Source organism: Larus michahellis, chromosome 12 (genome assembly GCF_964199755.1).
Source record: "Larus michahellis chromosome 12, bLarMic1.1, whole genome shotgun sequence".
Classification (NCBI taxonomy): Eukaryota; Metazoa; Chordata; class Aves; order Charadriiformes; family Laridae; genus Larus; species Larus michahellis.
In genome coordinates this window covers 9,665,002-9,691,529 of record NC_133907.1, presented here as the reverse complement: position 1 = coordinate 9,691,529, position 26,528 = coordinate 9,665,002, and the positions used below count along the sequence as shown (strand labels likewise).

Genomic DNA, 26,528 nt, shown 5'->3' with positions numbered 1-26,528 from the left:
AGGGAACTCTGATCCTATTCACAGAGTGCACAATTTGTACTCAGAACAGAGAACGGAGCCTGGGAGTGACAGTGCTTCAAAGCCATACAAAAGGATACAGCAGAAACACCACCTAATGTGTCCTACCATGTCACACCATCAGCTAAAAAAGCAGACACTTGTACTCAGATTTGTATTTCTAATGGAGCCTATGGGATTTTCCAAGTTGCATCGACTATTTTTTTAAATCTAGAGGCTAAGAGGGGGAAATAGATAGAAAAAAAATTTGATACAAAATAGATAGAAAAACAGCAATCCATTTTGTTTATGCTTATGTTCTGTACCTATGAAAAAAGGAGAAGAGCACTGCTTAGGTTTCCCACACACTCAAAAACTAGGCTTAGTCAGACTTCTCGCAGTCTGGGTAGCCGCGATCCTTCGCCTGTCAGTCTGGCTTGGGGCATTGGGTCCTGGAGAGCCAGAGGCTGCAATGTCTGTGTGCGGGTGGACGGGGAGGAGGCTTCACCTCCTGCGGTGTCTGACCCCTGAACCAGCACCACAGCAGAGGTTGTCACCGCAAGACCAATGTCCTTGGCTGGAGGAGCTAGGGAGGCTGAGGGTGGAGAGCCCAAAGGCAGGCCACAGCCAAAACACAATTCAGTGTCCAGCTGCACCCTTAAATACCAGATTTTATGAGTACTTAAGGCATACATATCTCAAACCTGCTGCTCTTAAAACTTAAGATTCAAGGTAGCCCTAATGTTCACCTAACACAACTGAAAACTGGGGGTTTGATTGGGTTTTCAGTTGGAAGAGGGTTTTAGGATGTAAATCTCTATCTACTACCACTTAATATTTTTGTCATACTCAGTCTTTTCAATTCTTCCAAAGGAAAAGAGACGCTTCATTGAGCTGCTCGTTCATTGCAGGAAGAACAATATTTGAAATCTCTGAAAAATGTTCAAGAGCATCTTATACGAAGAGCTGTAACAGCTGGAGTGGAACCATTACTTGTCCAAAACTAGAATTTTCTACAACTGTATGATTTTTACGTCTGGCAAAATATAGTAAAATCATCGTTTAATAAATTACTTACAACTGACCTATTTTTATTTAGAACAAGCAGAGAAAGAGTGTCTGCAGATGAGCTGGAGGAGGAGGAGGGGCTCGGAGGATGTCTGTTAGAGCTACAGGAAGCTGAACCTGTTGAGGAAGAGATACAACGAAAAGGATGGTCAGCCTGTCTCGGGGCAGAGATGGCCTTCACTCTCAGAAGAAAGATGATGGGGATACCTGAGGATCTAATTTCACACACATGGGCATGAAAAGTACGTAACTGAGTGAAATTTGCATGGAAGAATTTGGTTGTCCTCCTACCCATGGCTTTGATTTGGTAAAATCTCAGTGGGTGGCTTCCATCTCTCTGGTCTCTGGACCGGACCCATGAGGGAAAGGGTGATTTCGTGGGTCTGCAAGTCCTGTATACCGTGCACAAAAAACTTCCAAAAGGGTCTGTCCCCTTGGCAGGAAACATGATGACAACCATTGGCTGAACAAGGCAGGAAGGTGTTGGTGAAGCAAACACCTGATGCCTGTGACCTGTGCCAGTCTCCAGACTCTCCAGGGATGGCTCACACATTGTGCAGGGAGAGCGCCGGGGCAGCAGCTCGGCCTGGGAGCTACTCATATCCCGACTTCAGCATTGCCCTGGTGGGGGTGGTGGGCAGGTCTCCCTCCAGCCTGTGCCTCAGTTTCCCCCAGCTGGGGATGAGCAGTGCCAGTGCCCTCCGAACACACGGTGGAGGTCAGCGGAGGAGAGGACGGCGTGTGTGCTACATGTTACAGACAGCCACACACAAGCCAAGGTCTAGGTGAATCAGGGCCAGAGGGAGACACTGCTAACATTAAATATTCACATCATGAAACTGGCACAAATACAGTTGTTTCAGGCTTTTCATCTGCCTTCTGCTTTTTTAACCTTTAGATTTTATATCTTTAGGCCTTTTTCAGCATTCATGAAGACCTGACACTGTCTTTTCTTCTTTTAAGTGAAGTTGAGACCACTATGTACTCCCAGTTTGGGCACGGGAGGCTTTAAAGAAAGCACGACCAAGAGACCAGACAACTTGCACTGAAGTCCTTAGTCCATTTGTACGCAGCCGCTACAGTGTAATGTGCTTGCTTTGCTATAGTTCCATAGATTATTCCTTAGCTGTAAAGTACCCACCTACCTGCTGCTGGAATTATGTAGACAGAACTGAGCTGAAATAGGTTCTGGAGTTATCTGCCAGGGACGTCCATGCATGTTTCTAAGTTTTATGATCTTAAATGACCACAAACTGTTCTGTCCCTAAAGGACATCTCCACAGTGAATCACAGTGTATGTTCTCAAAGAAAGCAGCAATTTTCTGCCTTTCTCCTGTTACTCAAACTAATATAGAACCTAAATGAACTTTTGTCAAATATCTTAGAGTTGCTGTGTTATGCACCAGCATCCACTGCTGCCTTTTAGCTTGGCTTTCCTCAAAATCAAAGTTATAGCCTTAATCCCATTAAAGTAAAGGCAAAATTCCCATTTCAAAGACAGGCATTACATCCTTTGCACTCCATCTGCCAATGTGATAGGAGCAAATATAATAGGAGAGGAATGGAGATATTCTCCTCCAAGAAATATATCCTAATGGGAAAGACCCTTTTTCAAATACTGAAATTGTCCAAGATGTTAAAATTTTATCCAAACGTTGTCCATTGAAAAAAAATCCTGTCTATTTTATGGTTGCAGCTGGTTACTTCCCATGCCCCAGTTCTATTTGCATTTTTTTCATAATGAAAGTTTTCTGGAAAACCCTTTTCCCGCTAAAGCTTTGTAGTTTTGAATTTTTCTCTGACTGATGATGGAAATGCTTCAAGGGAGAAAGAGGGAGAGTAGGGAAATGCATTTCCATTTCCATAGAGCCATGTGCTCCCGTGCACTAGGGCTGCTGCGCGGAGTCACACCACGTTATACAAAGTGATAAACTCACGCAAGAAGCAGCAGCAACGCAATGCAAGCTGCTGTATCTGACATAAGATGACACAGGTTGTCACAAGAGGGCTGTATCAAACAGCTGGGGAAAGGAAATAACAAGAGACGCTTCACAGATGTCTGGACCGAGGTTTGGAGGCATAGCCGTTTGTGCACTGCAGGGGCAAAAGCTCTTCATCAGGTCTTGTATAGAGTGTGTATCCTTCTATTAACGGCAATAACGCACCAGAATTAGGCGTGTTCTTCTCTGAAGCTTCTTTCTGCTCCTGTGTATTTATAGCCTCTTTCAATCCAGATAACGTGGCTGACAAAGCAGGATTGATTTGATTAGCATGTAAATAAAGCCTCATTGCTGCTCCTGGCTTGTCTGTCACGGTTATGTTTTGATGAGATTTCTGTCTGCATTCCCTATTTACATCTCCTTCTTGTTTGCTGAGTTTCTAAGCCCGTGTGTTGGGATGGGCTCAGGTCTCCGGGAGCTGCTGGATGGAGCCTCCTCAGGCAGCGGCATCACAAGGCACATGTGGAGCCGTCTGAGCGGAGATCCAGGACCAATTTCCCATTGGGACACAAGCAGCACCAAGAGCGTGGTGGTGCTCAGCATATCCCTGTGTTGGTCTTCACTGGTCTGGTGGGGAATGAGCAGGGATCGGTCAAGCTGAAAGAACTGCATGGGAAAGTAAGCGCTCCAGGACACAGCCAAGTTTGGGAATCTCCTAGAAGGATGCTAAACCCCTTGGTTTGTTTTACCCACATACCTGTGGAAACCTGGGCACCACGGGGGCAGAAGAAATGTACAGACATATCTGACTAAGCTGGTCTCAGGCAGCAAGGAGTGACTGAGGAAATGTCTTACTGACATGGAGGTATGCCTCAGCTTTCAGACCACAAAAAATTGAATTATTTCTCGCCCGCTAGCTGTGAGGCTGATTTAATAGTATCTGTGTGCTGCAGCTGATGTGGAAACTGCCTGAAAACCAGCTGTGCCCCAGCTCAGCCAGTCCTGTCTCCCTGGTATCCCAGCAAAAGGCTGGTGAGCAGCTCTGGCTGGCCACGCACAGCTCACGTTGTGGACACGCAGTGACTTCTGGCCATGCTTTGCCTTGCACTGCCAGGCAGGATCCCTCCCTTCTTCTGTGGGGCTGCTCGGCCTCGGTTCTGAGCAGAAGTCCCCAGCAAAGAGCAACAGGTCCCATCCTGAGCACGTGGCACTTGCTCCTGATCTGGCTGCAAGGCGCAGGATCCCATCAAAGCCGTTCTGCATCTCCCTCCACAGCAGGGAGCAGCAAACACTGGTATATTCATACCTCATTTTTCAAGCAAAACAGTTCTGAACAGCTTATGGGAGAAAGAAAGGATTCCAGCACGTTCCACTGAATGCTGGCCACATAACTGCATGTATCTCTGGGAACAGAGTAAACGGAGCCACAGATGGAGAGGTTCCATATTGAACGGTTCAAGTAATGGTTAAATATGTGTTCCCCAGAATTAAACAAACAAATCCCCTTTCCAAATAAACTCTACCACTCCCCTGTCACTTACAGAGATGGGGCTGTTTTCAGTCACTCTCGCAAGGAAGCATAAATCTGCAGAATTTTGCTCTAAAGGTAACAGCTACAGGACTGAATCCTGACAGTGAAAGATGGTTCGCGATAACACATTAACAGGAGACATAATCCCAATAAATGAAAGTGGCAGAAATCCACAATACAAAGTAACAGACTGCAAGCTAAAATTGATCATCAGATAAATCACTACCATCAAAATAGGACATAAATATAAACATAGAAATGCCTTGCAAAACTAACAAAAGAGTTGCTAAGTGAAGGATCGGGTTTGTAGAAGTAGCCAAGTATATGTACACTCACACACGCACAAAAGCCTGTGCGCAGACATGTTCACGTGTGCAAGAGCATGGATGTGCATACGTGTATTCATGGATTAGAGATCTTTTGCCTTTCTCAGAGTAACCATATCCCCTGGGATGCTCACACACACCTCCAGCAGCAAAGAGCCTCTAAGGGAGCGCCAGGCCCAGCCCTGGACTGGACAGAAGGTGTCACCTCATGTCCCCAGGAGGACGGGCAGCGTTGCCCTCTGCCAGGAGAAGCCCTGCTTTTCCCAGAGAGGACAGAGGAAATGCAATGGAGATTGCTTTTCTTTCCTCTGCTCAGAGCAGACCAGATTTTTGCCATGCCAGGAGGCTGCTCGTAGGATGTTCCCTTTGCTCCTCGAGATGAAAATCTCTCTGTTCCACATCTAAAAAGCCCAGGGAATGCAGACGGCTGGTTTGAGGCCAGAGCTGCTTCTCAGACCGTGTGCGTGGAAGGCTCAGCCCTGGCAAAGTGGCCGTGCCCCGCTGATCTCCCCGGGCTGCCTTCAGACGGGGACGGGCTTATTGACATTCAGATTTTGATCTTGTGACAGTCCTAAAGCACTGCAAGTACATTCAGTGGTTCATGCCAGCCAAAGAGAATAATTACAGTTGTGCGCTGTTATCTAAGACAGGTCTCTCTCTCTCAGGCCCAGATACCACGCTGATGGGCGCCCTGGAATTAGATGTGCAGTCAGCCATTAAAGCAACAAGGCGGATTAGAAAAAACACAACTTCTGATCCCAATTGAAAGGAGGAAACTACGTTTTTGAAGCTTACCACAGAACAGAAATGCAGAAAGGTTTTGTTAGAGCAAAGCCAAATCAGTTTGTTTCACTGTGTTGAAGCAGCCAAGGGAATAAGCTACACCTTCACACCGCTCACCTCTGAAAACACAGTGGAAAGGGTTCATCCTTACGTGAAGAAGAAAGAGAAGTGCAAAAATTAACTGATGCCTCACTCAAACAAATCCAACAAAGCTGTGCTTTCAGATGGAAGAATATTCTGCATTTAAAAATTACTCCTTTGCCATCCCCGAGGAAGCACGGGGGGGAGCCAGCACCTGGGGCACCCCGGCCCTTCCGGGTGTTGCCAGATTCCTCAGGTGGCTTTGGCAAAGCAGTCACTGGGTGCCAGTCATCCCCCCTGATTTGGGATAATGGCATTTCTGCAGATAAAGTGGTTCCATCATGGACAGCAGGCAGGAACCGCGCTGATGGCCAGGGACCAGGGGCAGAGGAGCCACCTTGCCCTGCCTTCCCCTGCTGCTGAAGGTCTCCTGTGGCTGCACTTGCTTTTTAATACCCTCGGATAACTACTTCTTTATTATTATTGCCAGCCCAGCAAAGACGGCACCTTGGAGGCACTCGCTTTTGCCCGCACTCTGGGGCTGTGGGAATTAATGGGATTTTTATCTCCGACTGAAGGGAAGCAGTGGAAAGCCAGCAAGCGTCGGGATTGCTCCCTGCCCAGGTGCAGGATCGGGGCCGTGCCTTGCACCCCTGCCACGGGATTAATGCTGCTGCTACGGCAGATTGCAGCACGGAGGCCCTGCAGCATGAGCCCTTAGAAACTCTGGATGTTGACAAATTTTATTATGAGATAAATGCCAATACATCTGATGAATCCCTCCGCTCGTGGCAGTGGGGTTAGACTGCAGGCTGACAGCCTGCATGCTTGGATTATATTATTCAAAGGAAGCACCATCCAAAGACCGCCTAATGTCATTTACCCTCATTAGGAGGTTATTAGTAATTCCACTCATACGGCTGTACTGCGCGCTGCATCCTGACACTCAGCAGCATTTCAGGGGATGGCATTTTCTACTCTCATTTATAGGAAAAGGGAAAAGATCAAGTTCACCATCACGAATGCAACCTGTGGTCTGGGTAGGGAAGTCTACACCCATGCCTTTTTTGTGTGGTCCTTGCATCAAGGTTTCACGGGCATCTGGTGGCATGACTTTATCAACAGGTATGTCCCGAGTTTGGGGATGGATGTAGAGAGGCGAGGGACCAAACCGCACACATACCTATATCTGGCAATAACCGCCCCTACACAGCACGCTGCCAGGCAGCTCAGTGTGATTAGATGCGAACCCACCAAACCACAAGCTCGGATAAATACACAGCACCGGGGCCGCCGAAACAGCCCGGCAAAGCAACAGGGGCACGGCTGCAGCTGGGGACCGATGGAGCCATGTGGGCAAGCACCAGAATTGCCAGCCGCAGGAAATCCTGATTATTATAGGTTTAGATAATAAAATCCTTCTGCCTCAGAAGGAAAAAAAAAAAAAAGCCCCAAATCTTGAAATTTCCTATAGAATGAAGTTCAAGAAAAAGTTGACTCACTGAAACGCTGTGCTTTAACAAGATTGATACGCATGATATGAATATTAACTATAATAAGGGAATTATAGTTAAATATAATATCTGTATTTAACATGAAATTAAACAAAACAAGACCATCAGTTCATTTGGGCTGTTCCAGTGGGGAATTCAGACAAAATTAACACGGCCCACAAAGCATCTTAATTTGAACATGACTGAAATGTTGTGGTTCTGCTGGCAGATTTTGGAACAAAACCGAAGTTTTTAGCTATGTTACGTGGCTTCAACAGTAAAACCATTTTTCCTGGGGCACAGTCCTACGCTAACAAAACCCTGGACAAGATCTGAACATCTCCAAAGCCCGTGGCTCTTGCTGGCTGGTGGAAGCATGGTCCCTGCTCCCGTTTTGCTGCCCCACAACCTCCCGCTTACTTGAAAATACTTAGCAAATCACCATTTTTAGCAAATGCTATCCAGTTTCTCTCCATAATCTTTTCTGCGCTTTTCTCAAGGGACCAGCACTGCTAATAACTTTGGTGTTTTGAAACCCTCCTCTTAAAAACCAGCTCTTCCTCCCCTCAACAGACATCTGACAGAGCTGCTGCAATCAAACATCGCAGGACACAAACCAGGACAGCGATTCTTTGGGCAGGCACGCCTCTGTCTCTCTTATAACATATTAGCTATTTTTATCCATTACAGAGAGCTAAAAAAAGACGATTTTTTTTTTTCTTTAAGCAGTACTTCAGGGAAAAAGAGACTCTGCACTGAATCCTTCAGTAATTTCTGAGCAGCTCATCCCCCACAAACGCTCGACATCCCCCCCAGCCCCTTCCCCTTGCCTGCCCCCTCCCACTATTAGCAGGGACTCGATGAGGGGAACGGCTGGTGGGTGCCTGTTTGCCTGTCCCCCGCTGGGGCTGCTCCTGCAGCCACCGCACTATCAGTGTGCCCCACTGCTGCTTGCCATTTTTGGCAGTCAAGCCCAGAAATATGCAGGAGACATAAATAATTCCTTTTTCGAATTTGGTCAAGAGGACAGAGCGCTGGCTGCTGCCAGCGGCGCGGTGCTGGGCGGGCTGACAACCATCCCCGGGCTGCGGGGGACACCGAGTACCCCGCTGCCCTGCCCCCCAAAACGCAGGGGGGCTTCTCCTAAGCTGTCAACTATCCACCCTTTCAAGGACGATGGAAAGGAGAGGAGACCAGAGATCCGGTGGCAGCCCAGAGACAGGACGTGTTTTTAATACCAATGATTGCCATCAGCACAGCAGAGGCTGACCCAAAGGGCACCAAACTGCAGATGGTCCCTGCCCTGAAGTGCTCCCAGCCCGGGTTTTGGGGTAACGGTGCCCTCCTCCCGCGTGCCCCTGCCCTTTGGGGGAGAGGCGAGGCAGGACCTGGCTGTAGCTCATGCTGGGGAAGTTTTTAACAGAGGCCGAGGGACCCTGAAACACCGGGTGTCTGTCTCAGGGTGGCAGCTGAGGGGGAGGCTCAGCGCTGCAGGGGCTCCCCATGTGCTGGCAGCTCCCTGCTCTGGGCACTTGAGCAGCCGAGAGCACAGCCTTGGGCAGCAAGGTCCCCGCTTCTCCTCAGCCTTTTCCTGAGCGCGAACATTCAGTGTAAAATGCACAATCTGACCTGTTAATTCCTTACAGAAAGCCAGGTGAAGACTTGGACTGGGTGGTCTGGGGCAGAGCAGCATCCCCTGGTGCAGGACAGGAGCCACTGCCAGTTTTGCCTGTCTCTGTGCTCTGCCCAGGCTGCCACATCTCACCACAGCTGCTCAAAGGGGTTGTGTGCTGGAAAGGTGCCCTCAGAGAGTGGATTCCTCTTGCCCCAATCCAGCACATGTTATGTACCTGGATGCTGGCATCCACTTGGTCCTTGGCTTCTCCACTCCTGCTCCCTGCCAAAAGTCTGAAGATCACAGGCAGGGATGCACTTATTAGGAAAATAACCATTCCTCACACATGTTATGAGAGGGCTGAGTCTTAGAGTGACATTCAAAAGTGCTGTCAGGCTCTGAGCTTCTGCGAGATGCATTCTCCCTTTTCCAAGGCTCCCCAGAACAGCTCCAAAACCTCTGAGCTTGGTCCTCCTTGGCCCCTTACACCTCCCAATGCCCATCAGAAATGCCAACACATGATGAAGACCCCATCTCCCAGGGCACTCAGCATCCTAACCCAGCAGCACAGCACCAGCACAAGATGGTAACGCGTGGATGGAACTGCATTTCATAACTCATAACGGTGTTACGGTGATGGCTCATTGCAATACATCTGACTGGCTGCCTTCAGCGTGTTTCAGTTGGGCTGACTTTCCTCTGACCAGGACCTACCTTGTCCAGCAACAGGAACCACAAACCAATCATGCTCTGAAAAATTCCCATCATGTGTCTGTGCGTCTGGTGTCAAAATCCACAGCGACATTTCTGCTCTTGCCAGCTAGACCAGCTCAGTATGAGAGCAGCTGCTCACGTAGATGGATGGCAACTGTGTCTGACATAGCGCTGCTTCTTACCCCAAGACCTGTCACATCCAGGCTGAACAGACGAATCAAAGAACAGAGAAAAAACAAGCAGGAGTTGTGCTCTCAGGTCGGGATGCCTGTTCTCATCATCAGTGGACACAACCCCACTTGGTGCATCAGGGCACCAGCGTGAAGAAGGAGGCGATGGGAAGAGCTATCACCAGGTAACAAAATGGACCAGTGCTGGTCCTCGCTCAGTTAAGGACCACACTTAAATTTGGTGAGCTCCTCCCTCTCTGCTCACTCTACTTCTCTAGACTCTTGCAGACAGTGGTCTCACCAGGTCTGACAGTCCCATGCACTTTCTCCCCACCCCATGTCAAATCCACTGGGAACAGCTCCACGCCCAGACTGTGACCAGCCATCCATCCCAAATGACCACCTCTTATGGTAGAGGAAAAGGACAGAAAAACTCAGAGCTCACGGTAATTTCATCCCCAATTAAACAGATCCCTGTCGTGAGTCAAGGTAACTTCATTCCCCACATCTACTTCCTTATCTGTGCAAAGCAAAACCATGCACAGGGCAATCCATTAAAAGTGAGGAAAACTGCAGGCTGGGCAAAACTGATGATGTACGAGCAGGGGTGAGGAAAGTGTTTATGACATACAGGGCGCTCTGCCTCCCCGTCTGGGACAAGGGGGACCTGGCACCCTTGGCAGAGGGCAGCTTTGGCAGGAGGTCCTCTCCCCACTGCTGGGGGTCCTCAGCCCAGCAGGGCTGTGCCCACCATTAAAGAGAGCGTACAGAAACCTGCAGTGGCATCAGACCTGGTCTTGCATCAGAAAGGTCTCAACCTGAATATCTGAACAGGGTCTTTAAAACTGGCCTGCAACCATATCTCATATCGAGAAATAACCTGCCCCCTTGAAACACCCTCGGATTTCATTAGCTGACAAAAAGCTGTCCAGCAGAGCCCTTAGTCCCAAGACAGCTGCTTTATGCCACTATTTACTTCAGCTCTCCAATTGCGAGAAAAAAAAAAAAAAAAGCTGAAATATTCTCCTGGTGCCCTAAAAACAAAACACTCCAGAGTTTTGGCACCACAGGCTGAGCCTTAGTAGGTGGAGATTTGCATTGACTCCAGCTGAGCTTTGGTCTTTGACATCAGAGCAAGAACTCGCCTGCGTCTGCAAATACCATGCTTATGCAATGCTACTAAATACATTCGCTTGCTGCTACTCACACCAGCTTGTAAATAGAACCCACTCCACACCACGGGGCTTGCACGAGCGCTCAGTGCTGCAGCTCGCTGCAAGGGAACGTGGACATGCTGGAAAAGAGGGATTTGCTCTCTTTGGTCCGACGGCACCGTGGGTATTGACAGGTGGGAGCTGCCTGAAAGGTTGCTACTTAATAAAAACGTGGCCTATTCTCTGTAAAAGGTGTTGAGAGGGTTTTTTACCCGCCAGCCAGCAGCGCATGGCAAGCTGCAGGTCTCCTCTGCCTGCCGAGGCGCTGAGCTTCCCCTGAACCAGCCGCCAAGGGCCCATCAAGCTGCAAAGAGGGGAAAAAAAAAATCTCAAGTTTACTCACTGTGTGTGTAAAAATACTTGCCAGAGGGCCCAGTTTAACAAATAATGAGGAGATAAAAAGGCTCCAGCAACCCCAGTAAGTCTGTTTCATGCTCGGCCCTTCCTTTTTCCATGGTAATCTCTGCTCGCGCTGGATGCCAGTGGCACTGACAAACTGCTTTGCCTTCCTTGGAAAGCGCACGTGACGTGTGTGCTGCCCGTGCAATAAACAGCGGATAATTCAGAGGCGCCGGAGGGGAGGGATGCTCACAGTCCCCTTCACCCCCATGCAGACAGGGGTTCCCCCCGGCTGTGGGGTCCAGCCCGGCCCCTCTCCAAAGGGGAGCGATGGCCCCGCATCACCCGGCGTGACACCTGTGTCCCCAGCCCTTCCCAGCTGCCTGCCTGTTGGCAGCTCTGAAAGCTGAAGCTGGCAGATAGCCACGAACGAAATAGGGTCCGCTAACTGCCCTGCAGGCTTTGCAGGCTCCAAATGAGCGGGGTGTCTGGATTTTACTTCTTGTGCTTTTAAAGTGTCCCCAGTCGCAGCTTGCAGCTCCAGCAGTGGGAATCAGCTGCCATGGAAACCTTGCAAATGCCCTTTTCTAACAGCGGCTGCCGAACACACAGCTGAAGAGCATTCCCTCCCTGAGACACACAACTCTGAAATTACCCCTGCTATCCCTTGCGGGATCCTCTGTGCGCCTGCAATGTTAAGATAAACGGTTTGGAAACCCGTTGTGGAGCAAATTCACTGCAAATAAGGCTGGACACAAAAGGATCATAAGCCAGAAATTCAAAGAAATCCAGATATACACCACTATATTTCATTCTTGTCCCAGGCTAACGATTTTCTTTCAATGACATTTGCTGCCACAAAGGTATTTCCTGGCGCTATGAGACTTGCAAGGAAAAAAGAAATATTTCCATCTCTTGCACGTAGACCATGATTCAAATCATCTCCCACCCACCTCTCTCTTTCATTAGGGCATTGCAAAGCACGGTCAATAAGCCACAAGTCCTCAGCTGAATAAGGCCGAGGGGCAAAGGGAGGCATGAGACTGTGCTCAGAAAGTGCTGAGCTGCACCAAGGCAGTGGGAGGCAGGAGCCCTCCAAGCCTAAAACTTCTTTGGTGCTGGTGACAGCGTGGGCTTGAAAGAGTTTGGTGAGCATCCTGAAACACGAGCGCAACAGAAACCCCACACGCTACCCAGACTTGCTGAAAATTCAGGTGTTAATGATGCAGCTTGAAATCTACTGGCTAATAAATGTTATTTAAGTAAAATCAGCAGATATTTAGCCTACCTGAGGTCCTAAGCAAAGCCACCATCAATGCACATCTTTTGGTACCCAGGAGCCTTTCAGCACCTGGCCAAGGCTGAGGGGCTCAGACTCACGGGAGGCTGCCGATGGCAGAAGTGCCATCCTGGCTCCTCATCTCCTGCTCCAGGCACCAAAAATGGTCCCCAGAGGTTTGGGAATGGGAATCAGAAATGCAAACACCCAAACCTTCCCTCGAGTCCTGGAAGAGCCTCTTCATGGAGCCCCTGCTGTCAGAGCCTTGCTCTCACACCAGCCACCCTGACGCATAAGCTGAATTTCCCAGCTTATCTGCTGTTTTAATAAGTTTCGCAGGGACACGAAGTAAGAACCGCAGATAAGATCTGTGCAAGTTAACTGAAACAGCCATCAAGGGAAATTTTGACAGACTGATAAGAAACTAAACGCAATTCTTGCGATGAGAGTTATCAGACAGCTTAAAGATTAATCAGCAGTACCAGCCCCTGGGAACAAGGCCTCCATAGCAGTAGGACTCTCCCGGAAGACAGCGTGCCACGTCCAAGACATGCCCAGCAGCAGAGACAGGGACAGAGGTGGGGAAGGAGTTACAAAAATACTGTACAAGTCATTCACCGCACGGCTTAGCTTTAGGTTTCTTCTGCTTGGTATTCAGGTCATTTGACTTGCCCGCTTCCTTGCTGAGAGGAGGGAGGATTTCACAAGCCAGCTAGAAATTATTTTGACCAAACAAAGCATGAGTGTTGCCAAAGTACATTGCAGGCAAAGCTGAGAGGGCTGGAAGGGAGAGGAAAGGGACAAATTTAGTTTGTTTGATGGTAGATGATCGATCTGGATTTTAGCATTTAACCATGGGGCCACAGAGCCCCTCAGCCTTCTCCATTTACCTTCATCCCATTACCTTCAGCCCAAGAGGGCTCAAGCCTGGTGTTCAAACACCAGTCCAGCCCCAACTATCAAAAGAAAGGGTCCTGCAGCAGTAATGGAGCAACTCTGGGTACACCCTTGCCATCCATCGCTTTGTTCACTTGTTGTGCTTGGCTAATCTGTCTTTAATTACTTCAAATTATCTAGTATTCAAGGGAGATGCCATTTATAGGCCCTAATTGCCAAGCTCCTACCAGTTTTTGTTGCTGCAAAGCTCTATACTGTCAATCAGAGATGGTCCCTTGCTGCAAGATAACATGAAATTTCACTATTCAGAAAGCGCGACCTTGTGTAAGATTGGCATCTAATTATCAACAAAAAACCAAGAAGTTGCTAATATCTTTATCAAAATGCAGTACAACAGGTTTGACATACAGAATAACCAAGGCGCAGTGCCCAGGTTTGCCCCAGCGCACCGTGGCATTTCACCTAATTATCACAGCACGGCCCGAGTTTGCACGTCCTGGAAACCTGCTCAGCTACAAGTAAGCATTTCCCATCCCGTACCCAAGAAAAACAATTAGCAGCATCTTCCCTCCCACCTCCTGCAGCTGCCACTCAACCCAAATGCTCTTGACGGTCTCTCAGAGCAGAGCACGTCCATGCATGTCCTTTGCTTTCTACTCCTTTCCCATGCAGATTCTTTCTAGGCAGACCCAAAGCGAAGCAGAGCGCAGGCAGCAGCACCCTCCTGCTCCATCTCCCCGGCCGCCGAGGCACTGAAGGCTGGCTCAGGGCTCAGCTCCTCTTGCTGTCAGGAGGGGGAGGTCCCTGCTCTGCTGCAGATCCCATGTGCTCCTGGGTCCCTTTGGCCTCTCAGCTCGCAGCCCAAACACCCTCTGGGCTGATCGAGTTCCAAGTCATTTGGGGCGCCTGCCTGAGCACCTGGAAATGTCAGGAATTCAGGTGAGCTTGCTTTTCTGCCTCTTTCTAACCTTCCCGTTAAATCGGATGTCACTCCAGCTCTGCAGCACCAGCAGAGCCGGGTCACCGTTGCTCGCAGCTGGAAATGGCCTCGGTGCTCACCTTCCACCTTCCAGCCAGCTGTGTGCTCAGGGATCTTGAACTGAGCAAATAAGCCCCCTCAGGAACTTTTTTCTCTCAAGGACTGCTTGAATGGAGATAGTTTGACCTCTCCTCAAGGCCTCTGTGGGTTGGTGGTAAAGGAAATTGCAACAAATTCCTGGCCTGGAATTAGACCTCACTGGGCTCAGTTTCAGCCAGGGACTGATTTCTACTTGCCTGTTTCCTTTCTCTTTTGTAGGTGCTTTTTCAGCTCCTTCACTTCAGGCTGTAGCTCCTCTTGGTTAGCAAGCTCTACGACGGCCAAAGGTCTCTCGACTCTCCAGTCCCTGGAGAGGGCTGGCACAACTACATCTCTGCTCGGCCGCCAGCCAGGATGCTTTGTGCCCCCCTCTCCAGCACAAGCTTCATCTCTGCCTGCAAAACATCTGTCAGTCTCTCTGAGAAGCTTCCAGATGCTCCTTTAACTCCTTTTTTTGAAGCCTATGGCTCTTTATTAGAATTTGCTCTAATCTTATTTTAATTCCTTTTGCAAAGTCTCTAGCTGCCTTAGATCTACTTTAATTCCTCTTGCAAGATCTCCACCTCTTGTTTTAAGCCTTCATTTAAAGTCTTTTGGCCTAAGGTCCTGGGCTCTGAGCACGGCTTGGTTATTTGCTCCATCAGATTCAGCAGCGATACCAGCTCACAGCTTGTTCCTTTGAAACTTGCTCCTACTTCTGATAGCCAGACTTATCCCTGTTTGATCTGGATCAAAGTTTGGGGCCCCACTCAATGACCCAATTAATAGGAAAAATTGACAAAGGACTTAGGCGTTTCTCTGATGAAATCCTACTTATTTATGCAGAATGAACAGCTCGGGTTCCCTGAAAAGAAACAGGAGCGAAGTTTCCTTTCTTACAGCTCCAGGCATGTGTCAGCCAAGATTTAATCCCCCTAACTGCTCCTTTTAAGCTCTTCTGGGATAACGCCCTCCAAGATGCCCCTCCTGATTTCTTCCCCTCCCTGACTCTGTTTCTCCAGCCATTATTCTCCTCTTGCCCAGATTGATGAAAATTCATCAGACAGCTGCCTGGAGGTCCTTTCTTCAAGCTGTATCAGATACAGCAAGCAGATGTGTACAGGAGGAAAGGAGCACGTTTTATAGGCAGAAAACCAAGGGGTCAGCTCCTACTGACCCCGCAGCTCCCACTAGCGCAGCCGCGGGTGAGTCACTTCTTCCCTTTGAATTCCATTTGCCCATTTCAAAAACGAGGGCATGACAAAACCTTCAAGAAAATTTTGCTTCCGTTTGGATGGAAATCACACACTTTGTAAAGAAATGACCCACTTTGCAAGCCCAGCCAGCCGCGCCGGAGCACGGATCGTCCAGGTGGGCAGCACACACCCAGACCATTCCCAGCTCCTCTGAGGATCTTGGTGTCTCTCTCTAAAACCAGTATTTCCAATAAAAGCCTGGATTGCCTTTGCCTCCTCACCTTGGAAGCGGCTGCAGGGGGAATTCGGCCATCCTGCCACTGCCTGAATTTATGGAGGGGAAAGAGGGAGCGGAGGAAGGGAGCTTGTTTTTCTGCTTGTCAACTTTTGGAAGTAAACCCAGCAGTAATAAGACTTGCATTGGCAGACAGAAAGACAAGTTTTCACTGTTGGTAAGACCTTAAAAGACAGTTGTTTATTTAAACTAACTCAAGGTCACAGAGATGTCCAGCTTGAGAGAACTAATTTTTTTTCCCCCCCTTCAAAATCCTGCATCTGAAGTTGCTCAAAAGATGAAGCAGGACGGTATGTGCATGTGGCTCCTGCTGATAGTGGGAGGGCAAAGGAGGGCTGGGGAAGGTACTGGAGTCTGAAGAAAAGCAGAAGCTTTCTGTGAAAGAGTACAGATTTGGGCAGCGCGGAAAGGTCAGCCCTCCCTCCCAGCAAGAGCAAACCTCAGAGGCAGCCAGAGGATTTCACGGTCTCTTCTAGCTTTGGAAAAAAAATTCAATCTCTACCTTTTGAGTAGTGAGGATTCAAATGCTGGGTTTTCCAAAATACCACGGCTTATTTGCCAGGTTCCTTCCAGTGGCAGGTGGCTGGGCACTGCTATCGCTATCAGGGCTGTAGCATGGCTGGAGCGAGCTGGGAATGCAGTATGGCCCTCGGAAGAATTTCCGAGTAGCCAGGGACATACCCTTCTTCCCATGTTTCACCCAAACCTAGGGAAGGCCACCATATCCCTGCGTGGTGCATTCTTCTCCAGTCGGTGCACTTGAACGTGGGGTCTCTGGGGAGTCATGCTATCAGTAGACTTGGCTGGTTGGGTCACAGGCAAGTTACTAGCACCCGACTGCTGGATAAAAGGGAAAATACAACCACCCCAACCTCATCCTGTTTCAATAATACCAGGACCGAAACAAAAAGGTGGTGCCCATTTGCATCTGGGACATGACTACCCAGGTGGATTCCTCGCGCAAGCTGCTCCACTCGTCTTTCACAATTTGCTGCTCTTTTAGAAGATGCAGACCATTCCTCCCGTCCCTGCTGAGGCCACACAGGCAGCTCCATCCCGGCTTGCCCTGGTTGGATCGCTGGCACCAAGCGCTGCTCTGCCAGGTCATTTATGCTGACAGCTCCAAACCGGGTCCCGGATCCCGTTTGATGCAGGAGGCTTTTGAAGGTCTGTAAAAGTCCCACATCTACAAAGCCGGCATCTCCACGGGAGGAGGGAGAAAAGTTGGAGAAGTCATGTGGCAGAAAGAAGGTTTGAGCCTTTGTTTGATCAGACTCTGCCTGAAGCGTTGGAATGAGAAGGTGCCTGGAGAGAGCTTTGAAATTCAGATCTTGATTGTAAGCACAACCAAAGCGAAGTCTCATGTTGTAATTGAAAAGACAAAACTGTCAAAACTCTGTGGATTTATGGTTACTGGAAACCACCTCCCAACTATTTTCTAAATTGGTTGTCTCTAAAGTAAAAAAAAAAAAAAAGCGCTTTCTCTGCAGAGATTTTGCCGAAGAAGAAAAGCACCGTACTTGGAATTTACTTTTGCTTTTGTTTTTTCAGGGATTGTGTGATTATTATTTTTCATGTGGTCCAGTACAACAGAAATTGATTGAAATCAGTACAATGAGAAATGGAAAAGTCTGGTTTGTAAGGGTTAACTTACATTTTCCTAAGCTCTTTCCTTCACGGATTTATATGCTTGTGATCATGTGCTCAACAGACCCATGACTTAGTCACTTCTTAGAGTCGTCTTTGCAGATAAAACACCTTTTCAGTTCAGCCTTTCCATGATGCAGAAAGAAAAAGTCTGGAAAACTGTCATAAACCAAGCAGCCTGATGCAGCGAACAGATGCAATTCCCAACTCCCCTCGGACACCTCCATCCAAAGGCAGCATGTGCTGCCCACGGTGCCTCCCAGTCCCACAGCAGCCTGCAGAGCCCAGGGATGAGCCTCTGGGAATATAGCCTTGGCTTTGAGACTTTTTGTCTCTGCTTTTTCAAGTGTATAGGTTCCATTGCACAACGCGTGTTGATTTTCCTTGGGAAGGAAATGATCGTTCCTCCCAGCACAGAGCTGTTACTCCAAGCACGCCAGTCAAAGGCAGAAAAGAACCATCCCGTGACAGGTTCCCAGCCATTAGATGGTGATTAGGAGTGATAATTAAAAATTACGGAGCAACGCAGTCTCCCAGAGGTGTTGCGTACGCTTTCAGGAGAAAGCTGAATGACTCCAAGCTGGAAACAGTGCTGTATTCTCTTGTCAAAAAACATTTGCAATTTTGGACCCAGCTTTTACCCGTGTCCCATCAAATATCCATAAACATATAAATCTGCATTACGCAGTAGCTCTACACATACGATGGAGGAACAGACTATAACAATCTGTAACTACCAGGTAGGTTTAGTGAGAGAAGAGAGCCCATATGCTACTGGTTGGTCAGCAGCATGTATACACACACCATAAATATATATACGCACTATGTTTTTCCTACGCTAGGAGCCACCTCAAAATAAGCCTCTTTGTAAATTGTTTAGAAGATGATCAAGAAAACCCAAATACAAATGAATTGAAATTTAAGGATGGCAGAATTGCACAGACGGGAATGTGCAAACATTTCCTTCTGAATTCATGGTGCTTCTTAGCCTGGAGTCCCAGGGTGGCAGGGTCTTGTGGAGAGGGACCTCTGTTGTCACATATGTGACCAAGGGGAGGTATATATAACATCAAGGGCATTAGAGAGTGAGACCACCCACTCTCAGCCAGAGCATCTTACTCATCCTAACACACGCTCCGCACACACTGCATGCTACCCACGGCCCCAGGAGCACAGCTCATCCCCGTGTGAGCTTTTCTGGAGGAGGCTGGGGACCTGGACCGTGGCTGGTGCCAGCCATACAGTGCATGCCTGTGCCAGGATTGCGTCCTGCCACCTCCAGGCAGCTTCAGACCAGGGCTGCCTCCACGGCTGCCAGCACAGCCCAATGATATGAAAAATGAGCCTCAGCTACAACCATCCATTTTGATGCATGAATGGGGATTTGGAAATCTTGCAGAGGACGCGGGTGTGGTTTGCATCCCCACTCTGTCCTATCCAGTGCTGCCTGGAGACATTAAAAACTTGTACGTGCCACATCCTAGCCTGGAAACCACAACTGCTTCGTTTTCCAGCTATGACAGCCTTGACCTCTCCCAGCCTTTCATGCACTCCTGAGACTCATACTTTTCTCGAGATCGCAGCGGGTTTGTGTTTTTCATCCTCATGTGATTAATAAATTATGCTCTACAGATATTTAAGCAGCTCATGTTTATTTTTCCATCAATAGAAAGAGAATGTTTATTTGATCTGGGAGCCCTATTTTCCATTGTCTGAATTTAAAGTTCAAAACAAAAACTTTAGATATTAGGTGATTTATGAGCCTCTGCTATAAATAGCTCAGCCTTTACTCACCAGTGAATCTCCCATTTTGCTCTTAGCAGTATCCCAGCAAAGCAATGGGTGAAACAGGAACCAAAGTCAACGGCTACGGGTAAACACTGAAACTCGTGAGTACTTCGACACCGTGACATTACACCCAACTCTGCTCTGACAAGGCACTGCAAACGCTTGGGGACCTCCCATTCCCCAAGCAAGTCTCTACCATAGAATCCCTCAAGAAAAACGAACAATTTTTTGTTCAAGTTATAACAACTTAGAGCTTTAGCTCTGGGGTTGTTATTTTCTCAGTCTGTGGCATCTAACCCCAGCTACTGCTGAGTCTGGTGCGAATACTTCTTAATTTAATCTTAATTTCTGGACTACAACTACTGAACAAACTTACTGCATGGTTTCCTGCCTTCACAAACCTATTCGGTGCATCATGGAAAGTATATTCTGTCGTAGGAGCCCAGAGCAGAGGGAAGAACAGGGATGCAAGGCGCTGGACTACAACTCCCATAAATCCCTGCAAAAGCATTTCCAGATAATTTCAGGTTTTTGGCAAAAAAAAACCCTAAATGGCCTATAGGGGAAAAAAAAAACCACAAACCAACCCACTCCCAATGTTTCATTTTCCTGAAATACAGTTTTCATTTAGAAAACAGCTTTGCTGGAATTTTTTCCAGCAGCTGTAGCTATAGCAGCAATGCTTCCAGGGGCCCTGGGAAAGGACAGGGCTGGAATAGCTGAGGAGCTGGTCTGCTGCCAGCGGGAGGGAACCGCAGGCGAAAGGCCCCTTTGCCGTGCGAGGAGGCTCCTGTACGCAGGTCCTGCTCTCCTTTAGGCTGAGGGAAGCGGCCCTGCAAAGGGGACCATTTGTCCAGGCTCTCCGTGAGCCGGAGCAAGGAGCCTGGTGTTCCTCCTCCCTCGGAAGGTGCTGCGAGCACATGTGCGAGGCAACCCCTTCGCGTCGGGGTGGTTCGGGAGTGTGGTTCCCACCTCTATATAAAGCCTCCAATTTCCTGTGATGCCGAGCGTGTGGGTGTCAGCGAAATGGATGTTTTCTGTCAGGGATGACAGTACTGGGGTGAGCGTCTGCTTCCCGCAGTGTGGCAGCGCCGGGAAGGCAGGCACGAGCCGCGGGTGATGTAGCTGCCCGCGCTGCCGTGCAGATAGGAGCAGCCGTTGGGAGAGGATTTTCTTTCTGCTGTCCTTTCGCTGCTTTAATCCCCCTCTTTCCCCCAGAGATGCTGGAGCTGTGTTCACAGCTCAACGGAACGACCGAATTCACGCCGTGCCCTGCAAGACTCTCTGGCAGGGGCAGAGCGGTAGCTGAGTACACAGCCCGCAGCTCCCCAGCCCCAGAGGAGCGCAATGTAAATAGCAACATCTGCCCGGCACCCATCTGGGCCCACCCCATATCCCCATACCATTTGTCTGGATAAAGAGCAAAAGACAACTGGTATTTACAGGGCAAGGAAAGTCTCTAAGGTTACAGCTCAGAGGATAAATCTTGAAAAGCAAATAAGTCAGTCTGTTGGCAGACTGGGCAGAGCCAAAAGCAAGAACGAACCTCATCCGTACTGCAAAACAGGTTCAAATTCAACAGGAGGGTCCAAAAAACAAAATAAACGCTTTGCTTAGGTGTCTAGTTGAGGGGAAACAGGTCACCGTTTCCTCCACAGGGATGCTCACCTCTCTGGGGGACAGGTAACAGCTCCGACCCTGCTACCTCCAAAAAATCCACCTCCACCAACACTGGCTCCATTTGCCTGTTGGATGCCAACCGTACCGGTGGCAGGGTTTCCTTCCCACAGAGGATGGGGCAGGATCTGTTCCCGTCCTGTCATGCTGTGGCATGGCAAGTCAGACCCTGCATGGGGAGGGGGCTACAGGCCAGGGCTGGGCAGATCAGCCCCCAGCATCGACCCACCAGGGTGGGCAACCTGATCTCACAGACTCTCTCAATCCCTAATTTCCGGAATACGTCAGAAAAGTATAATTAAGGAACCCTCCCCTTCTGGTGGAAGTCTGCTTGTGTCAACAGAGAGACGGGAGTATTTAGCAGACTTCTTTTTCCATCCTGCTAATTTTAGCCCCTTATATAACGTTTCTTTTCAATACAACCCAGTTTCTGTAGCCCACTGAAGGAACGGCACTTCTTATTTGTCTTACACCAGTGCCTAAAATATTCCCAGAGCCTGAGGGCTGGCTCCGTGCTCCCCACCGCACACGGGGCCAGCTCTGCCCACAGCAGCCCGAGGTTTAAACAGACCAGCGTGCAGGGGGACACGGAGGCAAAAGGGGCGATGCCCTAAAGCAGCAGCAGCGGGGGAAGGAATAAAAGCCAGTTCCCCCATTGTGCGACCGCAGGATCCCAGTTCCAGGTCCCCCCACGCGAATACCAGCGGAGAAGGGGGCTGCTGGTGTGACACGTCCCCAGCCTCCACACACTGATGCCTGAACCTCCTGGTGAGCCCTGAAGCTCCTCGCATGGACACCTCAAGCTTTCAGCCCTTACTGCAAATTCTGCCAACCCCTTTCCCGCTCTGCCTTCGGCTGTCATCTCTGACGGGGAGCGGTTCCTACCTTCCTAAGTAAACCTCAAAGTTTGATTGTGAAGCTCCAGAGCGCATCAAAAATACATAAAAATAACTCAAACTCCCTTTGACGGACCACATGAAGTTTGCAATTAGCATTTCAAAGCCACGATCAGGCACAGAAGGCAAAAGCAAACAAGGCGGCAGCAGACACCCAAACCTGTCAATTATCCAGCTGATATTTTTGCTCAAGGCTGGGAGAGCTGCAGAAATAACTGCCTGAGGCCAAGTTCATCCCTGCCGTGGCACTGCTGAACTCAGTGACTTTACGCATGTGATGACTTTTGACTTTTCAACATGCTTTTTCATGTAAAAAGGTTGGTTATCCAGCATCACACCACTGGGCAGCCTCAGAACACATTGGTGTAACACAGCTGCCAGGTCGGTGGTGGTCGAGCCAGTTAGCTGGTTTAAAAGTAAGGAGTTTTCACTACTACTAAGGGGAAAAAAAAAAAAGGAGTTGCCTGCAAGCACAGAGAACTCTATGGAGAAGCCACTGAAATGACATGTGTAAAAAACAGTGTCAGCAGTGGGAGCGGAGGGAAGCACGGTGATTCCCCGCTAGAATGGGCTCTTCCCACGCTGCGAGTGTGGATCCATTCCGTGGCCGACCTGCTTTCCGTATGGGGACGCTGCTCCGTTCCCTTTCCCTCTAGCTCCTCACTGATGCAGAGACTTAACGGGGTTATTTACACACCACGTTGGTGACTTTGTCCTTTCCTCTATATAAAGTCAGGCCTCTGAGCCCAGTATCCACCATGGATTTCTAGTGAAGCCTTGAATAAATAATGAGCACCTTATTTCACTTTACAGTAATTAATCTAGGGGATAATGCACTAATTTGCCAATGCTGGGAGCATTCATCTTTTCCTCAAAAAGTTTTGCCATGAAAGTTTCACTCTAAGCCAATAAAACCAAACCCGTCTGCTCATCCTATACTAATAGCTGGTTTTAGCACCAGTCTCAAGGGGAAATACTTTCTCTGCAGCAGGGTGGTGCGGTCCCCTCCCCTACCTAGGAAAATAAAATATTTCTCTCATTCCCAGCATCTCCTACAAACACTTAGTAGGAAGACAAATGGTGTTCTCCAGTCTTCATGGGGTGACCCCTGCTTTCACCTGCGTTCCCTTCTCTTTTCTCTTAAAAGCAGTAGTAAAGCCTTTGGACCATGGTGCCTGCGCAGCACCTAGTGCAGCAGGATCCCAGCCCAGGACTAGACCTCCCAAGCCTACTGTAATATAAAGAAATACAATTCATAAAGTCTAACTTCGAATTTGGCAACTCATCCTCTGAACAAAGCTGGTGAGTAAAGCCCTGAAGAGGTGGAACCAACCACAGTCTTCATGATCGTATTAGTCAGCACGAAGGAAATCATTGCAATTGCTCCAACGTGTAAATTCAGTACAGCTGATCTAAGTGTTGGCAGAAAATCATTTCCATCATAATCTTGAACTGTTTGACCTTCTCATTGAAAATGATACCGAAGAACATTTTTTTTTTTTCCCAGCTACCCAAGTGTCAGCAATACAGCACCAGATCCTGAGCTGGCAGCAGCATAAATCCACCCTGCGCAACAGGGATGGAACCACTTACATCAACTGAGAAGCGGCACAACAGGAAAACAACAAAAAAGAAAGCGGGATTAAATGTTAACATCTCTAACACCTTGCAGGCCACAATTAGAATACGCGACAAAGTAGTCTTTTTCTTTTGCAGTAGCCTACAGTTTTGGATTAAAGTTATGGATAGCCTGTTACATATTGCTGTTAATAGTTGTAATATAAGCACATAAAACCAGTGATCCCCGCGTCATCAGTTAGTGACGGCCAGTGCATCCCGGCTGGCTTGAGGGGAGCTGGGATGGTTTAAACCATCTTGGGATGGCAACTGAGCTCCTCCTGCTCCTGTGCTCCACCTGCACGGGCACACTCCAGGAGGGGTCTGAGCGGGGTGATGATATAGGGATACAGGCAGTAAATTGGTGAGGGGGAGCTGAGGCTCTTTCGCTGCACGTCCAGCAAGGCAGGGACCTCTGGGCAGCAGCAGAGCTGGTGGACGAGGCAGATCCTCCAAGTGGGGTCTCCTCGCCCGCTCCCCCTGCCCATCCCCGGGTTATTGGGGGTGCACAGTGTAACGAGGACTCGGGCCGGTCTCTGCTCATACAGCTGCGTGCCTAACGAGCTGCTGCAGCACTGCCTGCAATCCCTCTTTCTAAGGCTGTCCCTAAGGCAATAGAAATATTAATTAGAAGTATATCATGCCGGCGTTTGTAAGTTTGTCAGCAAGGCCCATTAATGGGGCTGTTGAGAACCGTAAAATATTTGTAAGGCAAGAATCTACAAAAAGGGAAAATTAAACTAGAGAGTTGCTCTGCTGGTGTGTGGCCATCCTCCCCACCTTCTGGGCAGTGTGGGGGCTGTCACGCTCAGGACTGGTCCCCAGGCCACGGGTGCTGCACAGAGAGAAGGTGTTGTGACAGCCCGAGGTGTGCTGAGGCTCACCTGAGCTGAGGACGGGGTGACAGCCTGGGCGGGAATCACACCTGACCCTGTGAGCCCCTTGCTACTCCAAAAGTACCAACTCTCACCAGTTTTTCCTGCTCCATCCCCCTGGGGCACCTCTGTGCTGCATTTTTGTGTTAAAACCTGAGTGAAGGTGAGGGGCTGGGGAAAGGTTTGCCCAGGCTTTTTGGGCTAGGTCCCCTCGAATTTCAAAAACCAGCCCCCATGGTCACCTGTCAGTGTCCGTACCACTCCGCTTTCTGCAAATCTCTTCCCAGCCGCATTCACCTGTATCATCACCTCTGGCCAGACGGGGTCGGTCTGTCTCTCCCCATAATGATAATAGCTGTCCTGGCTGCACAGCTCTCACAAAACCCTTCACGCATCGAAGCCTAGGCCCTGCCATCACAAGCTACCTGAACTTGGTTAAAGATGGGAAAATTCAGTTACAGAAAATATGGTGAGAAGCACTGTCTGAGGGACATCTCTCGGGGAGCATAAATCTGAAAAGTAAGGGTCTTGCCTCTTCGCAGACCCTGCCACCCCCCCCTCCTGCTCCTGAGTTTAGATAGCGAGGATTTGGGCTGGAGTAAATGTCTGCAGGGCAGCTTTCCTCAAAACATCTGCTCCTAGGCAACATCAGAAATATCCCTTGGTCTCTGGTACCACAGTCTCTATATTCCTTAAAATCTATGTCCTTATTTCTTTAAATCAGAAGAACCGAAATCTCACTGGGTTGTTTGCTTTTTTAAAACCAAAGGAAGACGCATCCCTAATGACAGTCCTTCACAGGGAAAACCATCCCTGTATGGGGCACGCTCGGGTTTTGTTGTTCCTGCAGGCTGCCAGGCGGCTGTGGGGCTCCTTCACCCCAGGGCTCCCTCCAGCACCCTGGGGACAGGGAGCATGGGGGGCAGCACTGCTGGCGATGGGGCACCTCTCCTCACAGACTTTGAGGAGAGAGGAGCAAAAAATGGGGAGAAATTAAAACCAGGACAGAAAGCTCAACTCGCAGCAAGAAAAAGAAACAGCTCTTGCCTTGCAGCCTGAACAGCGCAAAGGATTTTTTTGAGACATTTCTCACCTTACATTGATCCACCTCAACCTTGAACACAATCCAGTTATATTTATGTCCCCAAAAGAATATCCCCAACCCCACAAGCAGCTCAGACCAAAGCAGTAGGGAAAGCTTTCCCCTTACCAGGACTCACAACTGGAAGAAGGGAGGGAACCCCTATATAAATTTGCATTTTCTGCATTTTATATAGCAACAAAGAAAGGAATGAAAGATATATAATAATGGAATATTTATATATCAATAGGAAAGGAAGATGGGGTTATAGGAGTATGTATTGGCGGAAATGCAGTGCAATTTTAGCAACACCATTTTGAACAGCCCTGTGAGGGTGGTACTGAAAGGAGGTGGGACCAGCCAGGGGTTAACATGGCTAAGTGGGAGGATCACACGTGCGAGCAGGGAGTGAGCAGCCCTGCCTGGCACAAACCCCTCGCTCTGGCGGTGGGAAAGTGGCCTGGGCTTGGGCAGACTGAAATAAAGGAGATGCAGGCACGGGAGGATGGAGAGGAGTGTCAAGGGAAAACAAACGTGAGAGCACAGACAGAGGAGTTGTCAGTGCAAATACAAGGGGGACACCATAACTGCCATCACACGCTATCACGTAATTTAATGCCTTAACCCCCCTGGGTTTTGGGTAACTGACACCTAAATCTTCTACTTGTGCCAGGCCAATGAAGTTGTTGCTGCACAGAGAGCCTTCCCTCTCTAAGGGCAATTACCCCTCACCACCATCATCAGCAACGCGGTCAATCAGGTGGCGGAGAGGAGGGAAAACAGCGTTTGCTCTCACTCCTCATTGCAGAGCTGGAATCCACGTGTGCTCAAACAGCGATCCAAAGTGGATTGCCTTCGTGATGAGGAGCCTCCAGGAGGTCGCGGGTGGCTCACCAGGCATCCCAGGACAGTTTGCCCAGGTTACACTGGATGTTGCAGTCATTGCCACAGA

The 26,528-nt window shown here is 49.0% G+C and overlaps 1 protein-coding gene across 1 annotated transcript in view; it reads right to left on the bottom strand.

Moving 5' to 3' along the window:
• The window catches only part of KCNB1 (potassium voltage-gated channel subfamily B member 1), a 130,175-nt gene that overhangs the window by 78,203 nt on the left and 25,444 nt on the right, over nucleotides 1-26,528 (bottom strand). The window lies entirely within an intron of this gene.